We start from the raw sequence: 23143 nt of genomic DNA, 5'->3' as shown, positions 1-23143 counted from the left end.
CCCTTGCTCAGAGGCAACATGACATGATTTGTTCCCTTTTGGTCGTGTCAGTTCTGCAAACAAGATACCAGAGGCTGCAAGCTCAGGAGAGCCTGCCTTTCTGGAACACCATTTGTTTGGACAGGACAGGCCAGTAAGGCTTTTCATCTCTTTAAAGCTCTTAGGGCAGAGAGCATATTTGAGGAATTCCTTTTTTCAAAGATTTTTTTTTTTTTTTTGCCCCTTCCAACATTTTGTTTAAGAGAAAATGAGATGTCTATCTTCTGTTTCCTTATTTTTTTTCAGGAAAGCAAAGGGTTGTTGACTTCCTCCCTCTCCCCTCCCTTCCTTCCTTCTTCCCGAAGGTACTCATCTGAGAAAAAGAGAACGAAGTATTGTTCCTGTTCTTTCTTAAGTCATTTGAAACATTGTCCCTGCGAGTTCTTTAAGTTCCCTGCAATCTGTACACAAGAGAAAGAGGGAGAGAGAGAGGGAGAGAGACAGAGAGCAAGGGATCAGGTAAAGCACTGGGGTTGCTGCAGCCATTCAGACTCAGGAGCTGGTAAGTTACCCATGCAATCATTTCTACTTCCATTTCAATGTCCCCGGGATGGATACTGACGTGGGCACCTTCAATGGAAAATACCTTGCTGGGTAGAATCCTTAATCAAATGGTATGACTGATGGATGACCCAGAATTTAAGCTTTTACTTTTTTTCTTAAGAGAATACTGATGCTTTGCAGAGCTGAGGCTGGCAGAACGGGAAATAAAATTGCACTGGGGCTGAGGAGGACAGGGTGTTAAAACTGATTTTTGGCACAGATAACATGGCCGGGTTAACTAGGAGCCCTGGAGTGTGTGATGTGTCTCACTGGAGAATTCACTCCTTCTCAGTGCTGTATCCTGGGAACCTTAGGAGGGTGTCTGTTAACAACTATGGTTTGCTCTGGGACTTTTGTCACTCATTGTCTAGACTGAGGGTAGCCTTCTCTTGTTCTTTTTTTTATATTCAAGACCACCCCTCCCCCGCCCAAGGAATGTTAACGTATAACTGTTATTCTGCATCACTGAGGCTGAAGGAAAATAGAAGAGAATGTCACTTTGAATTGTACTGTGTGGGGGAGTGCTTACGTGTTCAGGTTCCACATGGGGACTGAATGTAAATTTTATTATCCACTGTTGATGGAAGATGTCATCTGCCACACAAAAGGCGGCAAAGATCTGGGGTCACAGAGCTTTAGTTTTGGACAACCACATGTGACTAGAATAGGAAGACTAAGATTGATCTCCTCTTACAGTACAAGTGAAAAACTAAGCTACAGACGCAGTTGAAAAATATTCACCCAGCACCTGGTTTTCCATAGCAAACTGGTCAAGCTTATGCAGACAACTAGTTTTTGAAAGTCTAACTTGCCTCAATTAAATTTGTCAGAAAGGATAACATTACCAAAAACTCATGATGGCAAGCCATGAGGGAGCCAAGAGCACACTGGCAAAAGAGGCCAGCAAGGTCAATTGGAAAGACAACGTGTATTTACTCATATTAATCATTTAATTCAGAGAGGTGTTGAATGGGTGAAGGACAAAATCATGCAGAGTTTTTTTAAATACTAATTTCTATAAAATTTAGGGATTGAAGTAACCTTGGCTTGGAAGAGTGTGATAAAAGCAACTAGTTTCTCATTTATAAATTAATTTGGCCAGACCGTGTATTAACCATAATCAAGTAATTCATCTTTAGTCAAAACTGAGCCATCATCTTAACAAGAGGGAGAACAGAGGATACAACCAGGCTGTTGTGCAGGTTTTGTTCCATTAGTCAGACTTCTTTTTTCTTCTCCTTTTTTTAAGAGGCTTTCTTTAAGAGCACTATAAAGCGAGCAATTTAAGAGAGCTATGATCAGCGTCTGCTTGCTAGAGGATGCAAAATGGTTCTAAGAGCACTTGAACATGCTTTCCAGGCCCCTACCACCTACCCTAGCCACCCGTTTCATAGATCTTCAGGTCAAAAAGTAGGCAGGACTGACACACTGGGGCATTTTGCATCTTTTTTGTCAGCCACTGTGACCCCTGCGGAAAACTTTTGGTTGCGATCTTGACTTGCTTCTTTCAGTTTCATTTTTTCTTGATAACGTATTTAATTTTGTGCTCAATTAAAACAACATCACAGAAAGCTCTGTAGTTTTGGTTACCGAATAAAAGCATCAGATGGAACGTGGTGTGACAAAAAAAGTGACAGTAGAGTCACATGGACTAAAGACAAGTGAGGCAAAAGGTGGGCATGATGACATTGGTGCAAAAAACAGCCCCACTTCTAGCATGCGTCTTCACTGTGGCCCCGGAGATAAAGGATCTCAGGATGTGTTCTTTAAAAAATATATATTCATTATTTCCATTTAAGTTGTTAAGCCTTTGCCATGAGAATATGTGTTTGATGCTGGGGGGAAGAAATTCAGATCCCTAAAGAAAAAAGCCATTGAGTCATTTAGTCTAGTTGCTACTAATCTGTCTCCACTCAACTGCAAGGAGTGAGTTAGCCTGTGTGGAAACTTCCACTGTGTGATTCTTCTTTGGGGTCATCAGAGGCTCTTCTGTGATATCATTAGGGGAACTCCAGTGTGGAATGATCCAGAATTTGACACAAAGAAGATTTCGTTATTTGTGCCTGAACTGTGCCTATAATAAAATTACAAATTTGTCAAACAAATGTTAAATTATGTTAGGATGTGTCCTATAGGCCTTTGTGTTGGGATGTGAATCAAATTGAAGAAAGCAGAACATCAAAAGCATAGACTCTTTGTCATACAAATTCGGGTTTGAATTCCAGCTCTGTCATTTACTGACCACAGGCTTTTAGGACAGCTTATTCACTTCTCTAAGCCTCAGTTTTCTTAAAGGTAAAACTGCACCCACATAATACAGTTGTGGGGATTAAATAAGATTATTTATGCAATGCATTAGCCATGGCAATTGTTGACAATGCATGGCAAAGATTAGGAGTCAATCAATGTCAGTTGTAATTTTTTAAGTCAGGTACTAATACTTGAGGGTGCTGTATTTTTTTAATGCTGATAATAGAATACATCCTTTGTAATTTGTGTTATTATCTTTGATCAATACTGTGCCGAAGGTCTATCAGAACAAAAGTATTCCTCATAGCTTTAGAGTTGGACACATATTTAGTGAAGGTATCCTGAACCCTAAGTTCTTGTAAAACAAAGGAAGGTAGAGTTTAATGCTTTGATGTTCATCTCCGCTAATGGCAGAAACACCAGATTTAGTCTCATTAAAATGCCAGCTGTGGTCAACAGAGCTCAATGCAGGGGAAAGGTTGCCTTGGAATAAAAGTTTTCAACCTAGACGAATGTTCGAAAAGACTGCAATTATGCTGTAGATGTTTATTCTCCCTTTCACCTATTTCCCCCAGCTCTTGAGCTCTGGTCATTGGTGACCTTTTCCCTGGCCCTAGAGGGCTGGAGACATGTTTTTTGGAGACCACTGTGGCAGTTCCACGATTCAGCTAGACAGAAAGGACTTGAAATGACACGTTCTCTCCCTACTGAGGGCAAAGCACACTCAGTGATCTCTCTCCCCAAACATTTTAGTAAAGAGCCACTTAGCTTCACACAGATAAAAAGAACACCACAATCACCAATAGTGTGTGTGTGGCTGGAGGTGGGGGTGGTGGGGTGGGAGGTGTGGTTCATTTAACTGCTATTTTGCTCACTCTAAACTTTAAAACCTACAGGCTGATTAGTTTGTCAATACTAATGATACTTTAACTTAGGTCTTGGTTAAACTTCCGCCTCCACTTTCCAGAAGAAAACATGCAACCACAACAGCAACCAGAAATCTATCACTAATAACGTAAAACTTTGAGGTTCTTTTGTTGGACTAAGAGGTTTTGATACAATATAGATTTGTTTGGAAAACTTAATCTTCGGAGAACAAATTGAAGTTGAGTTGTTCTACACTGTTGTGCAAAAGGTATCTTCTAATGTGGCTTAGTGTAGTGGAACAAGGAGTAGACTGGGAGTCACAACACGGTTGTTCTGTTCTGGTCTGACCTCTACCATTCTCTGTATGTGTGACGTGAAAGGTTTCTTTACTGGCTCAGACCTCAGTTTTCTCGTCTGCAAAATGATGAATTCTCACGGTGGTCTGTGTGCGTTCAGTGTATATCAGAATTCACCTGGGGGGTGGTTTCCACTCTTCTCCCCTGCTCGCTGCCCTGGATGATCTATTTGCTTCTGATACAGACGTTCTTTGATTCTCTGAAATGAATGGTAAGTGTCTTACTTCGTTTTCCTCAGGATTGCACTGACATTAAATAAAAATGCATGTTTTAAGAACCATGCTTTTAAGCGGAATTCCTATTCAGCATTGGATATTCTTTCTAAAAATTAGTTTTGACTTTATCAGTTGTTATTCTAGAAGCCGTTAGTATTATAAAGTAAGAACTGTCAAGTAATCTGATGAGACTAACCAGGGTTCTAGAACCATACATAAATCATAAAAAGAGAAAAGAGCAATTACATAGGTGTATAAATATTGCAATGCCACATGCGTAGCACTTTTTGCTTGATGCATTTCTACATTGTTTTCATCTTATAGTGAGTATGCGTTGTTCATTTAGTCAAAAAAAAGAAACCAGATACTAAATTTTTCTACTCAAGTTTAAAAAATTATTGCTAGATTTAATCTCATAAGCTTTTTATTATTTTTGCACTTTTATAATGTATGCTTGCTGAGCCTATTTTAGACATTAGTTCCTCATCCCTAAGTTAATGGTGACATGGAAAGGCAAAAGATAGATAATGGTGTGTGAAAAACCAGCACTGACAAGCCAAGTTAAGTCTGCTTTAATTATAAGAAAAATCTGCAACTTATAGAAAAAGTTGTTCTTATTTCCACCTAAATCACTCAATTTTTTTCTCATATGTTCAGAGAGCAGCAATGGACGCAGGTCTGCATCTGACAGGAACAGAGAGACAACAAACATGGCCTAACGATCACTGCTCTTTTGTGACCATTCAAATACTAAATACTTTTAGATAAAAACAAAGACATTTAGAGAAAAAGAGAAAGAACATGTCTTCATCAAGAGATATGTGTATTATACGAGTTCACTAGAAAGTAGGCACCATGAGGACAGGGACTTCATCTGTTCGCTGCTATGTGCCCAGAGCCTGGAATAGCACATGACATATAATAGATGTAAAATAAATATTTGTTGAATAAATAATATATAAGTGGGCTTTAGAGTGAAATATGCTATCTTTAGGGGTGCCTAGATGGCTCAGTCAGTTGAGTGTCTGACTCTTGATTTTCACTCAGGTCATGATCCCAGGGTCTACTGGGATCACTGCTCTGCAGTAAGCATAGAGCCTAAGATTCTCTCCCTCTCTCTCTCTCTTTCTGCCCCTCTCCCTTGTTCGTGTGCTCGAAAGAAAGAAAGAAAGAAAGAAAGAAAGAAAGAAAGAAAGAAAGAAAGAAAGTTGCTATCTTTATATAAAGCCAAATGCAACAGTTAATAAGAAAAAGTTAGTCAAACTTTTTTGGGGTCTAGACAATGCCAAATTGCCAGCTTGACATATTTATTCCCCACTTGAATTGACTGGAATTATGGCTCGTTCCACCATTATGTGCATGGGGCTACTACATGGATATTAATGTGTCATCTTGGCAAAGACCCCACCCACTTGCTCATGGGAGATAAACATTTATCAGATACACAAAAAAGACTCAGTTGCATTTTATTTTCCGTTTGTTTTCTGGGCAGATGATGGATTTGCAAATTGTTTTTGGAGGGAGGGTGAGAGGGGGGGAGAGAGAGAGAGAGAGAGAGAGAGAGAGCATGAATTTGTTTTTCCTTGGCTACAAGAGCTGTGAGCCAGAATTCAGCCTTGTAGGAAATGCTCAGCACTGTCTGGTTTTTTATAGGCAGGGTTGTAAATTCAAGTAAAGGGATGCCACTTAGGCTGAGTTTACACAAACATGAAGGGGCGAAGCCAGGGAGGGAAATGTGATATCCTTGTGGAGCACAATACCCTTTCCTTTACATAATTGGGCAATGGAGACAATCAAATGAATAAATACTGGAATGAAGCAGTTTTGCACTTATTTGGCCAATATAAGGGGGTAAATATAAATACAGAATAACAACAAGGGGCCCGAGGGGTCTAAGGTTTCTGTTATTTGCAGAAACTGGAAAATGCACTCTCTGTTCACAGTAATAAAGCCAAGTACCACGGCACTCAAAGGCAAGTCTGACTCATCCTCCCATTTTCCAATAATAGGTTATGGCCTCGCTTGGCCATCTGTGACGGCCACTGATATCCAACAGGAGAATGAGCACCGCCAGAGCACCACCACCACCAGTGGCAGTGTTTGTGGAGGAGTGGGCCAGCTAAGGACTTAATACACATCATTTCACTTAATACTCTCTTGCTCCCATTTCAGAAATGAAAAAAAAAAAAAAAACAACCACCTTGTTTAATCGATAAATTATAGAAAGAAAGTGATTTACTCAAGGCCACTAAACTGATGTTGGCTTGTTTTCAGCTTTCTCATTAAGGAGAAAGTGTTACCTGTAGCTAATAATATTTTTAAAAATTAAGTATTCCTTAAGGTAGTGTTCCTTAACCGTAGTTTAAAAACCAACAACATGGCATCACCCAGGATGATGATTTTTCTTGTTGGAAAAGCAGAACCTTTAGCTCCATCCTAGACCTCCTGTGTCACAATCAGTATCTTGGGGCACCTGGGTGGCTCAGTCGGTTAAACGTCTGACTACTGATTTCGGCTCAGGTCAAGATCTCATGGTTTGTGAGACTGAGCCCCTCAACGGGCTCTGTGCTGACAGTGAGGAGCCTGCTTGGGATTCTCTCTCTCTCTCTGCCCCTCCTCCACTTGCACACACTCTCTCCCTCTCAAAATAAATAAACATAAAAAAAAAAAAAGAATCAGTATCTTAACCTGATCTCCATGAGATGAAGGTACAAATTCAAGTTTGAGCAGCACTACCTTAGGGTTGTGATCTATTGTATACAGGGTGATTTCAGAATGTAGGTTCCTGTTCCAAAGAGTTACAAAGCCATTTTTTAACTTTGACCTTATCCAAGACAACATAACTCCCTCTTGGAGAGTGGTTATAGTGGTTACTGGCTAAGTCTTGACTCTATTCAGCTCTGAGTAACATTAGGTATGATTTTTGTGGTCTCACCAAACAAGTTAACTCCACATCAAGGGGCCCTGATAATCTGAGAGAGGAAAGATCTGGGGTATTGTTTTTCAAGTGTATTCTGAGCACCAAACATCCGAATCACCTGGGGCAGATTCCCAGGACTTCTCCAGATCTAATGAATCTTGGGGAGGGGATGGGGGTCTGCCTATCCTACAAGCTACTAGCTTAGCGTAAGGAAGTCCCAGCAGGGGTAGTGACAAGTATTTTGGGGTACATTAGCCCCAAAAGACATTCAGCTTTCAGCAGCTTGAAAAAAAATTAAAAGCAACCATGTAAGACAGAATAACCTCAGAGTCCTTCCAGGAAGAAGAGCTTCTCTACCAGCTTCTTGCTTGGAATGCTGGACACTGGGGACAAGAAACTCTGCCGCCTGCCTTGAGTCTGACCCTGGGAGAAGGAAGGGGGCCTCAGTCTCCAGCATCACGGCCAAGGCGCAGATGCCAACACATACACCTCACTTTCCCAGTTAGAAAACTCTGTGGAAAGAATCCTTAAAGTTTCCTTTGCACTCACTGTTCTGTCTTGGAACAGAAATCAAGAGGGGGCTATTGTTGGAGGGGTGGGGAAAGGAAGCAGGGCCGGAAGAGAGTGAGGGAGAGGACCGGAATAGCCTCTGGTTTGCTTCATCCAGGCCTCTGCCTGCTTGGAGATGGTGGCTTCCCCCCTTAATCAAGGCCCTCTGGCCTTATTCCACAGGAAGTGCTGGGAGATGAAGAACTTCACGATTTCAACCCAGTTTTATTGAACACCCATTACAGTATGCCACCACTTTTTTCTTGCTGCTTTTCTAGTTCAGGCAGTTTTCTTCCCCACAGCATAGTGGATCCTCCCTCCCCCAACTCCCACCCTACAGGACTTTTTCAGTTAAAAAAGAAAAATAAAGAGAGATCTTCCATCATTATGCTAAAAATAATTATATATACATATATAAAAATAATTATATATGAATATACGTATATGTATATATATATATACACACATCAATATATAAAACATATATACATGTATATTATATACATATATATATGTGTGTATATATGTATATACATATATATATAAAACACTTTTAAGGTGCTAAGGAGAACTGTACTTAATCCATCAAGATGGGGTTCCTGAATTATTCAACACTGAACTTTTAGGGTGAAGAACATTAAAAAAAGTTCCACAGTTACTCGTAGGTATATGCAGAATCCCTCCTCTTGCCAGGGTTTTTAGAGAGCTGGGTAAGGAGGGACTGTTCCCAGCATCATCTTTCTTGACATTCAGGAGACATCCAGGAATGCAGCAAGCAAGTCGGCATCTCCTCCAACTTCATCCACAGTGTTCCTGCCACCCAGTCCCTCCTCAGCACAATGACCCATCTCTGGCTCGGTCCAGGTTCCCAGGGGTAGAGAGTTCTTATCTCCTGGCTGCAGCCTGGGCCCCAGGTCTGTACAGGATGTTGGAGAAGGAGTGGAGAGCCCAGTTTTGGGAAAAGAAGGTACAGCACAAGACCACATCATTCTGAAGAAAGCAATCCTATTTAGTGTGCCTTCACAACCTCTAAGTGCTCAGACATCCCATTCTTTACTATGACTTACACTGCCTCCTTTGTGCTCCTTCTGACCCTCCTAGGAGAGGAATTTGGTCATCACATATTTCATACATGAGGACAGGGAGGACCCTGAATCATGAGCAAATCCCACCCCAGAATGATTAAGGCATAAAGTGCTAGATTTATTTGTTCTTCAACCGATACAGACTTGGGGGGAGGAGGACTCAGTTTACTTAATAAAGGGCTATTTCTTCTGTTCATGGCACATGGACATTACACACATGTGTATAAACATACACATATGTACAGAGATACAGCCTATCCAAAAATCATTGGTTGTTCTAGAAGGAAACCATGGATTAGCACCAAATTATTTGACTCAAAAATGTAGTATCTGATTATTACTTGCCTATACTTCCAAAGAGACTTACTACCCTAATTATATTTTCCTTTGGGATGCTAAAAAAGAGTTTGAATTTTGTTAGCTAGTAACACTAGGATAGAAGGTGAGAAAGGACTTAAGTGTTACTGCAAGCAATTCATAAAGTGCTTCATTTGCTGTGTTATTTTGAAAACATAAGTAACACAGGACAGAAGGAGTCAGAGAATACATAAATCAGATCAGTAAACCCAAATGCATATGGAAATTTAGTAGGTGACAAAAAAAGCACTGCCTATCAGAGGGGAACGTTGGATTATATAATTAACTATGTTAGGGCCACTAGGTAGCTATTTAAGGGGGAAATACTTATATCCCTACTTTATTTCTTAAGTTGAACTCCAGATAGATCAAAAACTTTAAATGTTATAAATAAGAACGTAAAAAATACAAAAAAATGAGAGATTCATTTTTGTTTCTAATCTCAGAGTAGGAAAAGTTTTCTGGTTTTACCCAGAAGACTTATTTATTATACATTATCACTTAAAATAAAAGGCTTCTATAGGGCCAAAACTCAATAAACAAGGTCAAAAGACAAACACAAAACTAGGGGAAATATACACAATGTTTATCACAAGGAACTTAATATGGTGAGAGAAGAGGCAAAGGACATAAACCACATTTCACGTAAAATGAGATATACTTGACCCTAAAATTTGTAAAGAATAAAAGATACTCATCCTACTTCATAATAAGAAAATACAAATTAAAACTACCAGATACTATTTTTTTTTACCTACTTAATGAAATAAAAGATGAAACATTTGTTAGCATATTTGTTTCTGGGGATCTGGAGAGTACGCTCATACAGCTGGTGTGATAGTGAATGATCAAAACTTACTACAGAGAGCAATCTGTAAATGTCTATCAAAATGTACAATTGACTTCTCTTGGAATTAATCTTATAAGATGCAAAAACACATTCCTACAATGCAATATATTTGCCACAGCATTATTTGAAGTAGGATGAAAAGATTAAAAATAGCATAATTGTCCATCAATAAGGAAATGATTAAGCATCTATAGAATGGAGTATTATACAGCCTTACAAAAGAACGAATATAATAAACTCCAGGAATGGACTCTAGGTATGCTCAACCATGACAAAGGTGTAAAGGCAATGCAGTGAGGGAAAGACAATCTGTGAAGCAAATAGCACTGGAATAACTGAATAACTATATCCAAAAGAAAACACGACCTCAGGCTCTTACTTCACACCATACACATACATTAACTTAGAGTAGGACATATATCATATGTTTTCACTCATATGTGGAACTTGAGGAACTTAACAGAAGACGATGGGGGAAGGGAAGGGGAAAAAATAGTTACAAACAGAGGGGGAGGGAGGCAAACCATAAGAGACTCTTAAATACAGAGAACAAACTGAGGGTGGGTAGGGCGGTGAGGGAAAAGGGAAAAGGGGTGATGGGCATTGAGGAGGGCACTTGTTGGGATGACCACTGAGTGTTGTATGTAAGCAATGACCACGGGATTCTACCCCAAAAAACAAAAGCACACTGTATACACTGTATGTTAGCTAATTTGACAATATATTATATTTAGAAAAAAAAATTAGCGTATATCATAGACCTAAATGTAAGAGTTGAAATTATAAAATTTCTAAAAGAAAACATAGGAGAAAATCTTTGTAACCATGGTTAGTCAATGATTTCTTAGTTACAGCACAAAATGCACAATCAATGAAAAAATTGATAAGATGGCCTTCGTCAAAATTAAAACCTTTTGCTGTTCAAAAAAACCCACCCTTAGAAAAGTAGACAAGCTATTAACTAGGAGAAAACATTTGCAAAACAGAGCTGGTAAAGAATATATATGGAATATATAAAGAACTCTTACTCTTAACAATTCAATAATAGGACACACAACCCAATTAAAAACTGCAAAAAGTTTGGATACTTAACCACAGACAATGTCCAAATGGCAAACAAGCACATGAAAAGATATGTAAAAGAAAATGCAAATTAAAACTGTGACATCAGTACACATCCAGTAAAATGTCCCAAACCAAAAAGACTGAAAATACCAAATGTTGTTGAGGATGTGCAGAAACTAGAGCTCTAACACACCGCCACTGGGAATGTTACAGGGTATAACACTTTGGAAAACAGCTTGGCGGTTTCTTAAATAGTTAAATATATACTTAGCATGCAACCCAGCAATTCTACTTCTGGGTAACTACCCCTCAACAGTGAAATCAAACGTCCATATAAAAGACTTGCACACAAAGGTTCGCAGCGTCATTATTCACAGTTGCCCCAAATTGAAAACAATTCAAAGGTCAATCAATGAGGAGATAAAAATTGTTATATCTGTACAATGGAGTACTACCCAACAACAAAAAGGAACTATACTGTTATATGCAATAATGTAGATGGATTTCAAAAGCAACCTTTTTTTAAAAGTTTACTTCTTTATTTTGAGAGAGATGGAGAGCAAGCAAGCGGGGGAGAGGCAGACAGAGAGGGAGAGAGAGAATCCCAAGTGGGCTGTGCACTGACAGCGCCCAGCCCAACGGGGCTCGAACCCACGAACCGTGAGATCATCACCTGAGCCGAAATCAAGAGTCAGACCCTTAACCAACTGAACCACCCAGGCGCCCTGAATCTCAAAAATTGGTTAAGTGAAATAAACAGACACATGTTATCTAAGGAGCCAGGTATAGAACAAATACTGAATGATTTCATGTATGTGAAATTGTGAAAAGCAAAAAACTACAGAGATGAAAAGTTGCTGGGTGGTTGCCTGGGCTGGAGGTAGAGGCTGGAAGTGAATGCAAACGAACACAATGAACTTTTTGGGGGGTAATGAAATTCTTCCAAAAGTAGATTCTGGTCATGATTGTATAGCTACATAAATTTTCTAAAACTCATCACAATGGCAGTTGGAAATGTATGAATTTTATATTATGTAAACTATATCTCAATAAAGCTGTTATAATTTTGAAAGAAAAAAATATGTTGTAATAATGGAGCGATCTCCAACCTGTATAGTTAAGTACAAAAAGCAAGATTGTGCCAGGTTACATAATGCTACCAATTTTGTTAATAACAAAATAAAAGTATACTTTCGAGGTGCAGAGAATATCTCTAAAAGGATACAATAGACCTGCTAATAGGATTTGCCTTTGGGTAGGGGAATGGGATGGCTGGGGTAGGGGAAGGGGTATAGAGGAAACATTGTCACCAAATATCCTTTTGTACCAAATCAAAAATAAGGAGAGGAGAGAGGAAGACAGAGAGAAAGGAGTTTTGAGTCCCACACCAGCTCCGTGGCTGTGGGCAATTATCTGAGCCTCTATTTCTTATCTGTAAAATGAAGGGGTTGGTCAGTTGATCCCTTAGGGATGCTTCTGATTTCAAGTTCAAACTCTGAGAATTTCTTTAAGAACGATCATCTCATATCATCGGATCCCTCTTGATCTTCCCCTGCCAGCACATCACCAACTGCCACATATAAAGCCACAACCAAAGGCTTTGTTCTTTCTCACTCAGGTACCTCCCCATGTATCTGGTCCCCATCCTCCTGGCAACATGTACAATGTGGCCATCAACCAGGGTGAGAATGTATCCCAGCAAGCAAGGTGTATCTGGGAGGAATGACAAGACCATACAGAGGCGTGCTCACGACTCACATGGTGGGGGTAGCTGCTTAAAATTAAGTCCCAACCCTCTTGCTTGCCAGCAGTGTGATAATCAACAAATGGGCAGTTCTAATCTCATCTGCATGACAGGTGTAAAACAGCACCACCCTCTTAGGGTTTGTTGTGAGGATTAAGGGTGGTAATTCACATAATTGCTTCATACAGCGCCTGCCCCACAGTAATATTCAATAAATGTTGGCCTTTTAATTATTAATCTGAACTCCACTGCTCATGGGACCCACTTTCCTGGCAGTGGAAGGAAGAGAGGCAGCTAGGTTATCCAGCTGTGTGCTCACTAAAGCCATGAAGTAGGGGTTTGGGGGTGACAGAACAGTTTGTTTTCTTAGTCCAAGAACCCAAAGGGAGATACTGGAGTAATTTCTGCTGCCCCCAAGCCACTCTCACAGAGGGAAACTTAGAAGATTCTATCCCTGGAGTCAACGATATCCTGAAAATGTGGTGAATGCAGGCTATAAAAGTGTAAGGTTGTGACTTCAGGCTGGGGGTTGAGCCAGCTAAGTTAAACAGCAAGTTTCAATTTGCATGATAAATGTGCTTTAAATTATATTTGGATCAAAATATCATCAAATATTAATATTAGGGCCATTGTATAACCCCCTCACCATGGCAGCCATTCAATAAATGTGAGTTGCAGCTTCAAACCAAACCAAATCAAACATCTTCCATCACCATGATGTGCACAGGCTCATGCTCCCCCGTTGCAATCTCCTGGCAGCAAAGCAAGGGACGAATCTAAACCCAGAACACGTGGGGTCCCTGTAACTTCAAGTGTCTCAGTCAGAGACAGCGGCCCAACACGAACACAACGAAAAATTGATAGCTTTCAAGTGAATTAAATTTCCCATGTGTAAGGTGATAGTGAACCCGTTGTGCACACACTCTCTGCCTTATACATTATCAAGTCAAATTCTACAACTAGGTTGCAGAAGGCAGTTTACTTCAGTGGGATGCCCAACTCACTAACTCTCTCATGTGCTTCTGTTCTCCCTAACTGGATCGGAATCATGTTTGTCAGGGACTGTGCTTTTAAGCATTTTTGTAGTCTCAAGAACAAGAGCCCTCCACGGTCCTGCTGGCCTCACATTAACTTTCTCTGAGGTCCTCTAAAAAAGCTCTTATTATCTCCACTTTAGAGATGAGAAAACTGAGGCTCAAAGGGAAACAATCTGGCTGAAGCAATACAGCTCTGTGAATCTCTAGGGATCTGAGGACTCAGATTAAACTTACTGATTAAACAGTGTTGTGAATGTCTATGTGCCTCTGCTCTTCAAATATAACTATATTAGGGTGATTAATAAAGTATAAATTAATTTTTAAATGTTACTGAATTCAAAGGGCTTTGGGCTATTTTGTATTGTTTCTAACCTACTGGGGATTTTGAAAATGGGTTTATTTTTATAATTTACAATGGAGTCCTCATGCTGAGACGTCTGGGAATCACTGCAGGAGACCAAAACTGGGGTTCACTAATAAAATGCAGGGAGGTACTTTAAATAATCTAGGTCTTGGGTGGCAAGCAGATTTCCCATTCTTAAACTGCTACCTACAGCCGGTTTGTATATTTGACAGAAGTCTAGAAAGTATCTGGAAGTACGTATCATTACTGTTTAATTTCTTCATCAAACAATTATCTTCAAAAAAAACTACTGATTCCTTCCTTCTTATCTGTGTGACCTTGGGCAGTTTGTTTAACGTATTTCCTCATTGGTAAGATGGGGAAAAGAACCTACCTCATATGATGCTGGGACGGTCACACGAGTTAATGCATGTGATGTCTTTCATACATTCTTGACACATAGGAAACACTCAGAAAATATTATTGTTGCATTAGGCACCACTGAGCACTGTTTTTGACACATAGTCGGGACTTGATAGATGTTTTTGGAATGAACGACGAATAACTGAAAACGTGAAATAGGAAGAGAGGGCAATTCTAGATATGTGATTCCTCATCTGTATTTCCTTCATCATAGGCAGGCGGTTAGGACAGCTGCTTTTATGCAGATGCTGTGTTTGGGAGCTTTTACTTCAGTGAGCTCAAGCTAGAGAGATAATGGTGCTTCTGTCTCTTCTGGTCCCACACACTTTACAAGTCTATCAACTTTATGTATCAGATGCATCAAAACAGAATTAGGCAGTAAGAGCTGGGCTTGGAACTCAAATGCAAGCTATATTCCTCTTTAAAAACTGCAAGAGGAAACAGGCCCAGTAGACCTTCTAGATAGGAGAGAAGCAATGCTTTCTTACCACAAACCAAAATGCTGAGGACCACAGTTATAAGAGGGTCAAAGGAAGTTAGAATGAACTTTCGTAGCAGGCTCAATGTTTATCTAGCTTAAAATTGCACTTCCAGATTATCCCATGGATAGTTATTTGGCTTTATTACCTAAACAATATTTGAGCCTAATAGAGGGGTTTTTCTGTTTGTTTGTTTCAGTGTTTGCAAAGTGCAGTGTTGAAGGTAAGGGTAAAGTACCTGTTGCTGGGCTTTAATAGATGGGCTGCCCTGAGTTTCAGTGCTGGCTGACATACTGTTTTTTAACATAAGTCTCAGATGTAGAGACAGTCAGCTTTTCAGAGCTGGCTGCTTTTTCTAAGACCAGCTGGTAATAATCCTAGCAGCTATGACTCCATGGCTGTCCCACGTGGGTGACGCTCTGGGCTCGTGCTACGATCACTACAGTGAATAAATTCCAGTTCGAGCCTTTCACAAGTTTCCAGTAAATTAATGGCTGTACTGACTAGAGATGAATGCATCCCTGTCACCTCCATCCACTGGCCCTGTTCCTGCCCCTGGGACCACACAGAACAAATCCAGTCCTTCAAGTATCAGCTCTTGGAAGCATGTAAACCTACATTACCAAGCCCCAGGCCTCCAACCCACCTCCTTCATAACTCACGGGTTCCTTCAGCCAACTTAATCTAGACCTCCCCAGCAGCATGTTGTACACCTCAGCAAACTAGTTTGTCCCCGTCCATCGTCTTTGACCCAAAATGTCCCCTTCCCCCATCCCAGTAGTCTGGTCAGTATGCAATAGCCTGGGGTCCAGGGGGCCCATTTTTAGGGCCATGGTAACTGCCGGGATTCTCTCTCAGCCAGTTCAGATGAAGTAAAAATCAAGGAACTTGAAATGAGAATTACTGATTGCCTTATTATTTTTCTAGCTCCTAGCCCTAGTCTTGTCTTAGGTCTTCTTCTTTCCTCTTTACAACTAATAGAATATCTTCTTACCAGTGTTGTTAGGAAGCCCGGATACTAGTAAATGATAGTTACTATTTGAGCCCCATTTTTTGTTTGTTTGGTATCAAGTGCTTTATATTTCTTATTTTATGGGATCTCATAATAACCCTGTGAGGTGGCTTACTCATTTTTTAATCACCATTTTACAACTGAGGAAACTGGGATGCAGACAGTTCGTGCCCTGTCACAGATGGTAAGTGGAGGACCCAGAACTCAAACCCTGGGTTGCCTGACTTCCAAGTTTGTGTTCCTCCCACATATTGCTCAGCCTCTTTCTAACATAACGCCCTTGAACATTCATAGTACTTTACCCAGCCATATTGGGCGCGCAATGAATGTGCCCCCTTTTTCCTATCATCCTTTGTCTTCCTTGGGGAAACATGTAGACATCAAGAGCCATCTCAGGGAGAGGAAGGGGTCTCAGGGTAGGCCTCTTTCACTCCTTCTACCCTCACTGGGGTCCCTAAGCCCCTTTAAGGGCTCTGTTATATCACCTTCAGTAGCTATCATTACTCAAGTTCAGTAGTTCTCAACTGGAGGCAGTCTGGTCCCCTGCTGAGACATCTGAAAACAGGGAGGATACCTTGTGCTTAGCAGAATGAATAGGGGCCACTATTGGCATCTAGTGGTTGCGGATGGGCAGGGATGGTAAAATTCTGCAATGAACCCACACAAAAGAGCAATAATGTATATTCCCTTTGAAAAGGTCAGGGCCATGACTGTCTTCTTGCCATTGTCCCTCCATGCCCAGCACAGTACCTTCCCCCCATAGATGCTTAAGACAGGTCTTTTGAATGAATGTTCTCCTTTGTCACCCTTCCCATTTTCTGCCTATCTCTTCTACCAGTGGAGGTTCTGAAAGAGAGGTGTCCAACTTGCCTCTAATTACTGGAAGCAACTTTAAACTTACAGACCTCATATAGCTGTCTCATCCATTCCTCTTTTCCTCCCCTCTTTTCAAAATTTTCAACAACTTGGAGACCTATGTCTAAGTTGATCAATTATGATGTACCCTTTTAGTGAAGCTCAAAGACACCCCTTTCTACAGTAACTTCCAGTAGAAAATTTTTTTCCTTTAAAGTGGATTTAAATACCCTAAGAGGGTATTAGGTTGATGACCTCAATGGATGAATTGTGAAGTGGTCAACTTCAAGTGATGTGGTCAAAGCAGCATCAGAAGCCCTGGTAGGCTTCCCCTCTCAGACCCATGAAGCTACAGTCTGGATGTGAGTGGAGGAAGGGAGAGGCCTCTTAAGAAACCAGTGAGAAAAATGCTAAAAGCTGGAGGTCTAGCTGGTTTCCTCATTCTTGGTGAAATGTCAACGAAGTTGGTACCAAGTAGATCAAGGAATATACTCCACTCCAGGACAGATAACTTGTTAAAGGAGGGTGAACTTGCTGGGATGAGCACTGGGTGTTGTATGTAAGCCAATTTGACAATAAATTATATTAAAAAAATAAGTAAAGGAAAGAGAGAACTGGAATCCCGTGAGATGTCTGCCCATGCCCTGATTCCAGTTCCATGACAGCAGAACGATGCTATAGGGTGGCAGCCTATCTGTGGTTGGATATTTACAGAGTTCATTTGTTTTGCTTTCTGGCTGAGTTCCTTGTTGAGACCCTTAGCTCTTTTCTCTTTTATAGGTTTCAGAGAGAAGGTTCTCTTTCCACCCTGGGAATTCTCCATTCTGCTCCACTCTGGCTCTCTTACTTTTTAAAGGGTCTTAGGGAGTTGTTTAGGAAGTCTTAAAGTTCATTTTCATTCTCTCTTAATTGAAAATTACTCTCTACAGAGTAGCATAGCTCAGGGCTTATAAGGAAGGGCTGAGAAGGATCAAAGCAGAGAATTGTGGTGAAGGAGGGAAGAACTAACACTTACTTAGCACCTGTTATGGGCCATGCATACTACCTATTAGGTATCTCATTTTAATCGTTCTCCAGATCCATGAAATAGTGTATTAGTCAGGGTATATGCTAGGTTGTACTTTAATAACAAACAACCTTCAAATTGCCATGGTTTTGAAAGAAAGAAAGAAAGAAAGAAAGAAAGAAAGAAAGAAAGAAAGAAAGAAAGAAAGAAAGAAAGAAAGAAAACAAGGATTTACATCTTACTTCCATTTCATATCCATTACCTGGATAAAATGTGACTTTGTTCCAGGTCATCTTAACTTTAGGCCTCAGGCTGACAGAATAGCTATTACTGGAAATGTTTCAGGTTGCTATGGCAGAGGGATAGAAAATCATGCAAAATCATGAACTACTTCTCAAAGATTCCATAAGGAAATGACGCATGTCACATATGCTCACATTCTGTTGGCCAAAGCAAGTCTCAAGGCCAGTCTACCTATAAAGGGAATAGAGAAAGGCAATCCAACTATATGTACAGGGAGTTAGAAACATTTGATGAATAAAGTGTTATTGGAGCTGAGAAAATGGATGCTTAGGAAAGTTAGTAGCTGATGGAGTTGGAATTCAAAGCCAGGTTTTCTGACTTGGTCTCCTGGGCTCTCTGCTCTCCTATATAGTAGGTGTATTCTACAAGCATGGTGTTACATACGTAGTGCTGTATCTTCTCTCCAAATAAATTGTCTGTGGGGCTAAGAAGGAAGTACGTACATGCACCTGGGTATGGGCAGGTTAGAGTCAAATCAAAGTCATAGTGACTCAGCCTTTATCATCCCCATTTCTACTCCCTATAAAGGTCTTTAACACACTTGGTGTGAAATCACTATGTAACAGAAGCTTCATCTTTGAACACATTTCTTTTCCATCACAGTATCAAGTGCAACAGGTTTCCTTACTTATTGCTTTTATTTGGTGCCTAATGAGAAAAGGGCCACTCAGGCGTTAGTTTGGGAAGACTGCTGCCTGGTCGATGTTCAAGGTCCAGGGGAAAGGATGTCCCAGATTCCCTCTATTACTTTCCAGATAATCTCCAGAAAAAAAAAATTCTTGCTCAAAGAAAGAATGAAATAACAATAGAAAATCAATCCCAATATTTCATCTCCCTGGACCCCAGAGGAAATGCCATGCTATGTTAGTTCCCCTCAGACTTTTCTAATCCAAGTAACCCTAATGGGAGAGAAGAGAAATCCTAAGTGGTCTGCCACAGGTGCAATTGCAAACTTTAACCAGTCGGGTGTGTGTGTGTGTGTGTGTGTGTGTGTGTGTGTGTGTGTGTGGTGTATTTGTTGTTTTACATTCTGCTTCATCATATGTCCACATTTGTTTGCATTTAAAATGCTCTATGGGTGCCACAGTGACTTAGTTAAGTGTCTCTTGATTTCAGCTCAGGTCATGGCCTCATGGTTTGTGAGATTGAGTCCCATGTCGGGCTTTGCACTGACAGCGCGAGGCCTGCTTGGGATTCTCTCTCTCTCTGCTCCTCCCCTGTTCTCTCTCATTCTCTCTCTCTCTCAAAAAAAAAATATTTAAAAAGTATTTTAAATCACTCACCACTACATAAAATTAATAAACCAGAAAAATACACTTATTCTTGATTTTCAGCACCCCCTAGGAACCTGACCTCAAGCCCTCCCCATCCATGAACAACAATATGCTTATCAGATGAAAATGGGTCCCAGAAGGATATGGATAAGGGTTACTTTTAGGCTTGTGGGTATGGTGGGTTTCCCTTGGCAGCGAGAGTACCCCCAGAAACAAGGAGAGAATAAAGGTGAGAACAAGGAGGAAGAGAAGGGGTAGGGAGGAAGGGACAAGAGGGCCATGAAATGATATCTAGAGAGGGGGAGGAGCCAGCATAGCCAAGTGAGCAAGTTACAAAAACGGGCTTGGCTCAGTCGGTTGAGCATCAGGCTCTTGATTGTGACTCAGCTCAAGATCCCAGGGTTGGGCTTCATGCTGACCATGCAGAGCCTGCTTGGTATTCTTTCTCTTTGCCTCTCTGCCCCTTCCCCACTCACATGCTCTATTTCTCTCAAAATAAATAAATAAACTTGAAAAAAATTTTAAAGCATACGGAAATAACTCAAAACTAATTTATTTATTAAGACAGTTGTTAATAACATTTTTTATTGGTCATATTTTCCTTATCTGTTACAAAAGCAAAGTGCTTTGTCTGAAGCACAGCTAGCTACAAACTAAGCAAATTATATAACCTTGCTGGTTTCCAAGCCATAAAGCATGAACTCAAGTGCTGCTCAGCCTAACGGAGTACATAGCTTGCAAAACCCTTTGGAGACAGAGAGTGCAATTTAAGTATTATATGTTATTAAATAAAAATGCCTATTTAGGAAAGGAACTCTCCATTAGCATTACATGTGCCTTAACTAGTCGTCAACATCTGGTAGAGCTGGAGGTCAAAAATTTTTTGACATAAGGGACCCAGGCGTTTATCACCTAAAATAGTAAATAAAAGAACAAAGAAACAAGCCCAGACAGTGACAAAAAGCATGTACCATTAAGGCATTGGCTTGGTTCAGAGAGAGATTCCTGAGCTAAAGAAGGCCTCATTTACTGGAATGGAAAAATATAGGGCCAGGAAATTGCTCAGAGGTCTCCTGTCTCTTCCTGTGCACGTGGAGACGCACTATGTGTTGGCTACTGTTTTGGATCAGAATCTCAGTTTTAGAAATAGCCTGAGTTGTGTCCTTGGAAAGTGAGAGGGTTGTGTGGTATATTTGTGTGTGATGAAGGAGGAGGAGGAGGGGAAGATGTTGGGGGGAGACATTTAGATGCACTCTGGAAACAAACTGCTTCCTTGGGCCTCACAGACAGTTACCAGAATGGAGCTGGGAAACTGGGCAGCTAATCTGGGCTTAGGGAACCTCCAAGATTCCTGAAGCAGCTCTGAGGTAGAGCCAAGTCAGCCTGCTGACAACAAAAGCAGGTTCCGCATGTTCACACTAGATGGCTGATTTCAAGCCTGCCTACTTTTCTGGTGCGTGGGCTGCGTCTTTTTCATTCAACAAACATTTATCTGGCAACAACCTGTCCCGGCAGACACTGTTTTAGGCACTGGGGATATATCATGAAACAAAAGACAAACATCTCTATGCTTATGGAGACTACATTCTAGCGGAAGGAAATGGACGCTGAACAAAATAAGTAAGTTACATGTCAGAAGATATGGAGAAATAGAAAGCAGGACAAAGAGTGAATAGAGAGTGCTGAGGAGGGCAGGGTTAGGGTGGCCTCACTGAAAAGGTAGTACCGAGCAAATGCTTGAAGGAAGCAAAAGAGAGCCATGCAGGTATCTGGGGAAGAGCTGTCCAGGAAGAAAGAGCAGCAAGTGCAAAAGTCTGGAGGTCAGAGCCTGCATGCTGTGCGTGGGAAACAACCAAAGGCCAGTGTGGTTGAAGTAGAGTAAGCAAAAGGATGTGGTAGGATATGGGTTCCGAGGGGTAACTGCATCATGGACAGCCTTGGAGGCCACTGGGTGGACTTGGGCTTTTACTCCAAAAAGATCACAGGAGAATTTTAGGCAGGGGAGTGACAAGATCTGACTTACATTTTATTTATTTATTTATTTATTTATTTATTTATTTATTTATTTATTTATTTATTTATTTATTTAAAAATATTTTTTAATGTTTATTCACTCTTTTGAGAGACAGAGTGTGAGCAGGGCAGGGGCAGAGAGAGAGGGAGACACAGAATCCAAAGCAGGCTCCGGGCTCTGAGCTGTCAGCACAGAGCCCGATGTGGGGCTCAAACTCACAAACCATGAGATCATGACCTGAGCTGAAGTCGGATGCTCAATCGACTGAGCCACCCAGGCGCCCCTATTTATTTATTTAAAAAAATTTTTTTAATGTTTGTTTTTGAGAGAGAGACAGACAGACAGACAGAGCATGAGCGGGGCAGGGGCAGAAAGAGAGGGAGACACGGGATCTGAAGCAAGCTCCAGGCTCCCAGCTGTCCGCACAGACCCCGACATGGGGCTCAAACTCACAAACCATGAGATCATGACCTGAACTGAAGTCGGACGCTCAACCAACTGAGCCACCCAAGTGCCCAAAGGTCTAACTTACATTTTAACAGAATCAATTTGACTATTGTGTTAAGAGTAGGCTAAAGGGAGTCAAAAGTTGGAAGTGAGGAGAAGAGCTAGGAGGCTATGAGGAAGTGATTTTCCATCCATTTTAGAGTAAAAGCTAAAGTTCCTGGAGGAAGGCTGTTGTGGCATGGGCGAGGGTAGGGGTAGTGACGGTGGTGAGAAATGGTTGGATTCTGCATAGGAAATTAAAACACAACTCAGAAAGTGTGGTAATCCCTATACTGGGGTACCCCAGAAGTCTGTCCAGGAGTATGTCAGAGAGCTGTGACGGAATGGTGACAAAGGATGTGCCTTCTTCACTTCCAGGAAAGGAAGAAGAGGCAGGATTCTTGTTGGTGCAATCACCTCACCTTTTGTCTTTTTTTCCTTCCTGTTGAGAGCCTATTTTGTGCCAAGCACTGTGTTGGGATACAACAGTGAATGTGAACTAATAGGATCACTGCCCATACAGAGCAGTCCACAAAGGGAGTCAGGTGTTAAGTGAATAATCACAATAACAAATGTAAAATGACCACTGTGACACATGCTCAGTGTCAAAATTGGTATGTCTGCCCTGGTCGGGAGGTGCTGAGAAAAGAACACTTGAGCTGGGATCTGAATAACTATGTGCCAACCAGACAAAGGTGACAGAGGGAGAGGATGAGCGTCCTAGGCCTGGGGAATGGCATGCATAGAGGTTCAGAAGGGAGGGGGAGCACAGTATGGATGAGGAACTGAGAGAAAGCCAACATGAGTAAAACACAGAGAGCTTGGGGAACATGAGCAAAATGCAGCTGGAAAGTGGACAGGGTCAGACTGTTGGGCTTGCTGGCCGAGTTCAGAGTGTGAACCTCACCCTGAAATCAATGGGAAACAACTGGAGGCCTTAGCAGGGGAATGATGTTCCCATGTGCTTGCTGAGTGGAGTAAGAGGGATGTGGAAGGCCACATACGAGACAAGGACAGCAGCTCTGGTGAGTTGGTGCTTGGTGCTTGCTTGGACTGGGAGAGAGCTGTTGT

General features: G+C 41.1%; 1 protein-coding gene across 2 annotated transcripts in view; it reads left to right on the top strand.

Moving 5' to 3' along the window:
* The first annotated feature begins 364 nt into the window (after positions 1 to 364).
* The window catches only part of ZNF366 (zinc finger protein 366), a 71739-nt gene continuing 48960 nt past the window's right edge, over positions 365 to 23143 (top strand). The window contains exon 1 of one of the 2 annotated variants that reach the window (XM_027040202.2): positions 365 to 541. The gene's annotated coding sequence lies outside the window, so the exon portion shown is untranslated. Of the gene's footprint in view, positions 542 to 19110; positions 23098 to 23143 lie in introns of those variants that run through there. The other variant, XM_027040211.2, reaches the window with a different exon arrangement.

This window comes from Acinonyx jubatus, chromosome A1 (assembly GCF_027475565.1).
Source record: "Acinonyx jubatus isolate Ajub_Pintada_27869175 chromosome A1, VMU_Ajub_asm_v1.0, whole genome shotgun sequence".
NCBI classification, from domain to species: Eukaryota; Metazoa; Chordata; class Mammalia; order Carnivora; family Felidae; genus Acinonyx; species Acinonyx jubatus.
This window is presented reverse-complemented; position numbering and strand designations above follow the sequence as displayed.